Source organism: Anser brachyrhynchus (genome assembly GCF_964034855.1).
Source record: "Anser brachyrhynchus genome assembly, chromosome: 2".
In the NCBI taxonomy this organism is placed as follows: Eukaryota; Metazoa; Chordata; class Aves; order Anseriformes; family Anatidae; genus Anser; species Anser brachyrhynchus.
Window position 1 is genome coordinate 139,742,749 of NC_137695.1, and position 8,545 is coordinate 139,751,293.

The 8,545-nt window shown below is 47.6% G+C and overlaps 1 long non-coding RNA gene across 1 annotated transcript; it reads left to right on the top strand.

The window, feature by feature from the left end:
- The first annotated feature begins 679 nt into the window (after nucleotides 1-679).
- Nucleotides 680-7,791, top strand: LOC308191134. The gene is made up of 3 exons (XR_013947737.1): nucleotides 680-2,995; nucleotides 3,435-3,474; nucleotides 7,044-7,791. It is a non-coding gene; the product is annotated as an uncharacterized lncRNA (long non-coding RNA).
- The last annotated feature ends 754 nt before the right edge of the window (nucleotides 7,792-8,545 follow it).

The window sequence follows — 8,545 nt, forward strand, 5'->3', positions numbered from 1 at the left end:
CTGACAAACAGGAAGATCGTGACGGATTACGATGGAATGAGAACAAACATGCCAGAAGCAATTACTGGTGGAATTCCTCTGGGTCTGGACTTGGAATGGACCTTGTTTAATGTTTTGCTCCCAGCTGTGGCACAAGACGTCAGAAGGAGCCTGTGGCAGTAACTGATGACACAGTGTTGGGTATTGCCAGTAATGGGGCCCGTGAGATGCTACCCACAGAAAGCTTGTTGGCTTGAGCAAACAGCAGTGGTAGGTAAAAGAAATGAGGTGAAATGTAGTAGGGCAGAGAACAGGACTCGATCTGAGAACTAGTAAGTTCTGCCATGAACTAGGTGCTCCTCAGCTAGAAATAGAAGTTTGCCAGGGGAAAGGTTTGCCCTGCTTGTCCAGGGCAGCTCAAACTCAGCTGCAACCAAGATTTGGGACACCTTTGTCCCTCCCCTCTCATCACAGGTTGTGACAGTAATAGGTTGTGACAGTAATAGCTGTGGCTCAGGCCTTTGCTGACCACACCATCACCCCTTGCACGAGGACGGGTTGCCCTGAGAGCACTCCTCTTCCCCACAGCTGAACATGAACATCCCCAGCTTCTGCTGTTTGCTCCTTCCCCTCCCAGAAATGAGGCAGAAACCCTAGCCAGGCACAGCAAGGAGATACTGCCTTCTGCCAGCTCCTTCTCCAATGCCCGGGGATGGGGCTACGGGCTCTGAGCTGGCTGGTGCCGGGGGGGAGATGTTCAGTTCCTGGGCACTGTTTGCTACCAAAAAGTCTGTTTCCCGTGGGGAGAAGACGTCTGGGTGGCTGGGAGTGTGCTGCTCCGGATCTGGCGCACAAGCTGCATCATGCTGCATTAGTCAGTCGCAGCGTGACTGTGAGCCACCAGCACACGGGAAGCGTTTGTAGCATGCGCGGCGAGAAAGAGCGAACGACAGGGAGAGGGCAGGGTTAGCACCCGTCTAAGTGCCATCCGGAAGGCTGTGACCACCCGCATTCACAAAGGGTTTGTTCAAGATGCAGAGAAGAAATCATGAATGAGCAGGGGCTGGAAAAGCCTGTGTTATAGGAGGGGATGCAAAAGTGTCAGGCTTTTTTCAGCTAGCAGGGGAATAGGATTGCTGCCCACCAAAGGGGCTGGGCATTTGGCAGTCTGGACAGAGGTGAAGTAAGACTGAGAGTAAAGGGCAGAGCTGGCCACAGATAAATCAAGGCTGGAAGTTATCAGGTGTGGAGCCCCATAAGATCGCTTTCTAACAGAAGTGTGGGGGCAAGCAACCTGACATGTTTCAAGTGAAGCTTGATTTGTTCACGTGAGTTTGTATTACATGTTTGCAGTTGAAGATGGGGCTTAGACAAAGGTCCCTTCCTGCCACACATCCTCTGTCTCTTTGTAAGTTGCTAGCATTTCCGATCAGGTGTGTCACTGAGCATTTGAGATTTCAAACAAACAAATCTCATGGCTGACCCCAAGTAAATTTGAGAAATATTCCTCTCTTCCTGAAATACCCAAGTCACTGGGAACGTCACAGTGGCAAGGAGGAAATGATGCATCTCCCACTTTAAAGTCACTGGGGGAGCTGTGTGGCCATTGATTCATAAATCCTACCCAGTCTTCAGGCAGTGCTATTTCCTGGTTACATACACATACGTACCTGTGTCTACATGCAAGACCGAGAATGGCCCAGCACTCACTGGGATGCCATACCAGCAGCAAAATGGGCATTGAAGAAATAGAAGGAACGTGCCATGTATTTTTCCATACCAATTCTTACACATGTTCACAGCGGTGCTTATAAAGTCACATTTTGACCAGTGTACACACATGTATATGTATGTATAGATATCCAAAATGGGGAGTGGGGAAGAAGATGCCTAATTTCAAATATAGATACACTAATTTTACGTGTCTGTGTTACAGGACATCATAGTTTCAAGGATAATCTTCTGGAGACAACACTGTGAAGTTATTTTTGTAGTTAAATTGTGGACATTAGTGCAATTTGTGTTACTAAAATGGCCCATAGTTCCAGTTCACCCCAGAGACAAATCATAGCATCATAGAACCACAGAATGGTTTGGGTTGGAAGGGACCTTAAAGCCCACCCAGTTCCAGCCCCCTGCCATGGGCAGGGACACCTCCCACCACACCAGGTTGCCCAAAGCCCCATCCAGCCTGGCCTTGAGCACCTCCAGGGATGGGGCATCCACAGCTCCTCTGGGCAGCCTGTGCCAGGGCCTCACCGCCCTCTGAGAGAAGAATTTCTTCCAAATGTTTTATCTAAATCTCCCCTCTTTTAGTTTAAGACCATTCCCCCTTTTCCTATCATTATCTGCCTGAGTAAAGAATCCCTCTCCACCCTTTTTATAAGCCCCTTTTAAGTATCGAAAGGCTGCGATAAGGTCTCCCCCCGGAGCCTTCCCAGCTCTCTCAGCCCTAAAACTCACAGCAGGAGCCAGGAAAACCAAAGCCTATAGCAGAGGATGGTTTCGATCCATCGACCTCTGGGTTATGGGCCCAGCACGCTTCCGCTGCGCCACTCTGCTTGCTCCTAGCAGGGTACCGTTGATGCAGGAAAGTGATGGAAATCAGCATCATAAGACGAGGGTAGGAGGAGCTGTTGTGATAGGGGAAATCCTGCCTGCTGCCAAACTAAGCGTGACTGGGGTTTCTTCTTGAAGTTCATATGCAGCTTGGAAAAACAGAGCTGCAGTGATTGACCTGGGGGAGATGGAAATGAGAAGGAACTTCACAGGGTGGGTTATTCGACCACCGCCAGACCCAGGCTTTCCCCAGAATTGCAATCAGATTGCAGCCACTCCTGTGTTTCCCTGGAGACTTTTGTTAGTCGCAGACCTGCCGGGTCATCGTTGGAAACTTTTGATGAGAAAGGTCGTGATGGGTACCCTTTTCTGCATTCCTAACAGAGCTGCCACCCTGGAAGGTCTGCTTTGAAGTTAGCTTCGTGGGCACAAGTCCACGAGGACACAAAATAAACTGGTGTAGTAGATTTGAACTGTTTGCTTACATATTTTCAATCCTGCTTCTAATACAGATAGGCCTTGTATTGGTCACTAAATCATTTTGTGAGAAAAGTCTAATGCTATTTTTGGTTAAGTTACCCCTTGTCAAATATCCAGGTTTTAATTTGAAATGTTTTATCCTAGATATTGGCGTTAGTATGACTTAGGGAAAAAAATGTTAAAAGGAATTATTGAACTATTAAAAGGAAAAAAAAAAAAAACTAGAGAAAAGTGCATGTTTTCTGTCTCTGGGAAAGTATTGGAAACGCCAGAGTTGGGTATTGGTGGGAAGGAGAAAGAAGAAAGGGGAGAAGTTGTGTTTCCATAAATCACATAAAAAATATCTGCCCACGTTTTATCAAATTTTGGAAAAAATAGAGTAAACTAACATTTTTCTGCTCCTACTGTCTTTATAGGTAATGCTTGAACTTTTTTGGCCAACAATATAAAACATGGGTAAGTAGCAAAGCACGTGAAACAGCCCGAGGCAGCGCAGAAACATTTCGGCCCCGAGAGGCAGATGTGTGTGGGGCTGTGCGAGAGCTGTGCTGGGGGAAACGAGGAGCAGGCTGTAACCAGGAGGTGCTACCAGCGCCGCTTATCACCCCCGTGCATCTGGGTGTGCACGTGTGCCCACCTGCGTGCGCGTGCAGCACAGCTCGCTCGTGCCCCTGTAAGAACAGCTACGTGGCCGAGGCTGGGATTTGCCCAGGTTGGGCAAAGATGTTGTTTGCGTGGCTTAATTATTTTTCCGGTACTTTATGGAGCCTCTCGACTGGGAAAGAGATTTCCATCCAGTGGAAATTTGCTACAGACAGTAAATTTGTGACTCCTTCCTCCCAGATTTTAGCTGAAATGCTTAAAGATGCCAGGTGAAGAGCGAAAAGGTGTGATGAGAGATGCCTTATCACTAAAACTCTTCTGGTGGGGTAGGAAGTGTACAAGGCAGTAGTGCAGATCTTAGGCCTTTATCCTTAGATGTGCACTTACATTGTCCTGGTGAACTTCGTCCTGTTGATAGCTTAAATCCCCAGTTTCTTCCAGCACATATTAAAACCCCTTTCCCCAGAAGCTCAGTGGAATAAATGTCCATGTATCTCCTTTCTCTGCTGCTGGAGGTCCTCAGGCTGCCTCCACACAACTCCTACGCAGACTGCAGAGAATATTTACAAGCAGTCTCTCTCACACGTGTCTTGGTGCATGAACAGCTCTCGTTTTATTTATTGTAGGAGGTTTCTATTTTGGGAGCTATTTAAGTTGTGGCCAATAGGCTTTGCTCTAGCTCAAGCTACATCATAGGTTTAATGTTATGGACAGTCTCGAAGCATAACAGGTGATATGACAATGCAAAATGACTTTGAACTTCCCATTCTCAAGGACTAAAAGGAACTGTCTGGTTTTTCTCTTGACTTTTCCCCAGGGGCCTCAAGTAGCAGTATTTGACAACCACTGGATCAAAAAGGTCCATTTAAGTAGTACCCTACCTCTCACACTCACCAGGGCCACACACTTCAGAACTGATTGTGGGAAAAAATTGACCGTACAAGTAATTTCTTGGCACCTCAATAAGCAAGTGGGGGTCTTGAACTACTACACCTATGAGTGTGTTTAGTAGGAAGGGTGCTTCAGTGTGTAAGACATTAAACTTCTGTTCAAGAGACCCAATATCTTTTTCTGAACCATAGATCGCCAAAAAGCCCTAGGCAATTCAATTTTCCCATCTTTCACTTTCCCAAATGTAAAATTCCTTGTCTTGGTAGGTCACTGGGGCGTATTTGGATACCATCATGACGGTGCCCCCATAGCTTGCAGAAAGTTATTAGGATGCCAAGAGGAAATGCCACCATGTTATGCCCCCTCCTAGGACGTGGTGTGATGGGCAGGAGCACCAGGGCTGTTTGCTGATTGTGTCTGCAGACAGCGATTTCTTGGATTTATAGATCCATCAAAATGGGCTTAGGCGACATACACTCCTATGAATATACACGCTTCAGCTAAAACTCCCAGTGATTAAGTGGAAAATTATTTTTCTATACCCAGTGGAGTCTGTGCCTCTTGATAGAAGCAACCGGTTATTGCTTCTGAGCATGGCTGCTGTGATACGATCTCCTCCCACTGGAACTGCGTGCAGACTCACACACACTTTACACAGGACACCGAGTCAGTGTCAAACGTAATGATTTATGGTCACTGTTCAGCCAGCCCGAACCCCCTGAGTGGATGGGTGACCTTGAGTTACTGGATTTTGGACTCTCTTGCCAATTGCCTTGAACTGTCCCCCAGATAAAGTTTATTGTGAGTATCTGTCTTGCCCAATCCGAAGGCAGAAAGATGTGTTTAGCTAACTAGCTGCAAGATATTCTCCACATTTTTTTCATTGCTTGACTGAAGCAAAATATGACCTTAAAAGCATCAGTAAATAATGCAGCTTTCATGTAAACACATCAGATACACATCTGTGATTTCTTTGTTCTTTACTGATAATAGAGAAGTTGTAGAAGGAAGGCATGTGCATACCTTCCACTGTGTGGGCTCCTTTCCACCCTTTCAACAGTGGCCCTTACCGACCAAGACGTCTTTCAGGGAGCTTCCTGTGAAGAAAGGAGATAGGCCAAGGTGGTCTGGAGGAGCTGAGTGCTGTTCTTGGTTTTGTCAGCAATTTCTCCTCCCTAAAAGCAGTCATTCCTACCCAGGGATGCTGAGAGATTCTTCTTCCACAGGGCATTTGGGTTTCGTTCAGTCCCCCAAACTAAGCAAGGTGCTGGCAGCTCAGCACCGTTCAAGCTGAAGGCATTCTGGTGAGGAAACATGGGTGGGGAGGCTGGAAATCTTGTCTTCCTTACACGTGGTGTTGTGTGGATCCCAGCGATCCCTGCACCGCCTGCCTGCTCTGAACTTGCTCTGCATGTCCTCACAGCCCTGCTTTGGGATTTGCCAAGATGGGGAACATGTAGGACATGTAGCTCAAATCTTCTGCAGCAGGATCCTGAAGGAAAAATGGCTGGGAACATCAACCCGCTGCTAAAGAGCTGGTATGTGAACGTAGACCCATAATATGGCCTAGACAAAAGGAAAAATGCTATCTGGTTGCCTTCCTCAGTAAAATAGGCCCTATTAAAAAAAAAAAAAAAAGCCATAAGGCTCCGTATATTACACCTGACTCTGAGTGCTCACGTAGGGAAGAGAAGCTGATAGAGAACTCAGCACCTCACAGGACAAGTACTGGAGGGGGCAAGAGCACTGTGGAAATGTGTCCGTAAAGTCAACTCCAAGGGTGAATTCGAAATAAATAATGAGTAAACGCTTTAGTACAACAACTCACTAAGTATTTCAGTTTTACATATTTCAGAGAACTGCTTAGCACACACTGTTCTGGCTATAAACTACAGATGATCCAAATCTAGGATCATTCACCTTTTGTCTTCAGCTGAAAGCTCTGTCATCTGTGTTGTTTCAAAAACAGCAAATAAGTTTTGAGAGAGATTTGTGAAATTAAAAATAGGTCTCAGTTTAGGAGGGCCTGCCACAGATAGAGTAATGTAACTTGATTCAGTGATGAGATTTACCTGGATTTAGAGCAAGTAAGAAACATGTATGTTGAAAATGAATAGACATACTTGGAGTTTGGGATCTGCCTTAATCTGAGGAGATGTGCTAGTTCTGCTGCAGGACTGCTGGAGGAATAAGCAATGAGAGAAGGGGAGGAGCAATGAGAGGCTCTGACTTTATCTCAGTGATATCACATGAGGAAACAGGCCCCCAAGCCAAAGGCAACCTTGCACTAACAGAAGCTGTAATAAGTGCAAAATTCATGATGTGCTATGTCCTGGTCCTCAGGTAATCACTGTGTATTGAATGAAGCAGGAGAAATGTGATTTTCTGCAGGATGATCCCAAATGTGATAGCAATAGTGGAATATTAGCCAAAGGCTCTGTGTCCCGGGTAAGCGGGGTGGGGTAGGAGGAGCAGGGATTAGGCAAGAATCCTAAACTGGCACTTCATATCTCTCTTAATTTTCACCCTAGAACTAAACAAAGGATCCAAGAGGGCTTCAGCTGTTGACAAATCAGAGGCTCTGGCACCACCGAAGCTCACGCTCTCCGGCAGCCCGTACTGCGGGGACGGACGGTGGGCGGCCTTCACTGCGCGACCGTAGGGCCTGTCCTTGGGGTGTCACCGCGCGGGTGCATAACCACGGCGATCCTGACCCCCGATCTTCAGAGCTGCCCCGAGGGCTCGGTGTTCGGGCCTCAGTTCGTGACCCTGCAGCCGACACCGAGCGCTGCGGGGCGGTGTAACAAGCATGCCGGCTGTGGAGAGCGCGTCCACGAATGTGAAACTCAAACAACCTCTTGACCCACGATCCACCCAGGGTTCAATCCACTCCACTCCATCAGATAGAAACCGCTCGCAGCTATGCAAATAGTCCATCCTACCTGTCTTGTTGGCCTTCCCTCCGCCTGGCCTAATTAGTGTGGTGAGTAAATAGAGGAATGAGGTCAAACACAGGGCTGGATTTTCCTTGAAATGGCTCCAGAGAGGCCGCTCGATGCCGTGGTGCCCAAAGAGCTGCTCTGGGAGAGCAGCCACAACACCAGTCCGTCCGGAGGCCAGGCGAGCAGGAGCGGGGTGGGAGAGCTGTCAGCCCCTGGAACTTGGGGCTGGGAGTTAAAGTGAATAAAATACCATCTTTATCCACCGATCTGTATAACAATCAGTATTTCCCCTTGTTCGGGCTCTGGACTTGTGCTCACACATTCCTTTGCTTCAGATGCATTTCCAGGGCAAATTACAACAGCATCTGACATGGCAGGGGCTTTTTAGCACTGCACTGGGCGCCAGGTAATTTTTTTTTTAAGTATTAAGTCAAGACAGTCTGCTAGGGAGGCAGGCAAGCCCAGTCAAGTTGTTGCATACTCTCTCTGTGGTATGAAGCCAAACTGTGAAGTTTTCCAAGTATTTTAATGAGTGTGTTTCAGACTTTTTTATTAACTTTTAATGCCTTTTACTTCTGGCAGTTCTAACTGCTACGCTACAGGAAAGGCCAAGCCACCCTCCAGTGCCGTTCCAGATAAATAGGCCTTAACCACAAATTAACACGTATATCTTGTACTGTTTCTGCAGTTACAGGCTCCACGGTCTGTCTGAGAGTTGCTGTTTGTAGTTTTGCTCTGTAAAGCCCCAGCTGGATGAGGATCTAGCAGAAAGGGCTCCTTCCTAGGTGCCTGGGCACTGGAGACAGCCTGGGGAGAAATGCAGGGATGCCAGCACCATTTGCAGGGCTTGAATGTAGGGGTTTTGGGGAAAGGCTGCACCCTGGGGGAATGGAGCTGGGAGGCATGATGGGGAGGGAAAGGGGAGAGGAGGAGAGGAGAAGCTCAGAGCATGGGAGAGAAACCCTGAGGCTGTGAACCCCTTACTTTACAGTTGAAATTGAAGACTAAGGAGTGCTTTCAGCAAAACAGAACTATGGGAGGAGCACACACAGAGACCTGCGTTGGCAGCTGGGCCTCCCCACGGCCCTGGG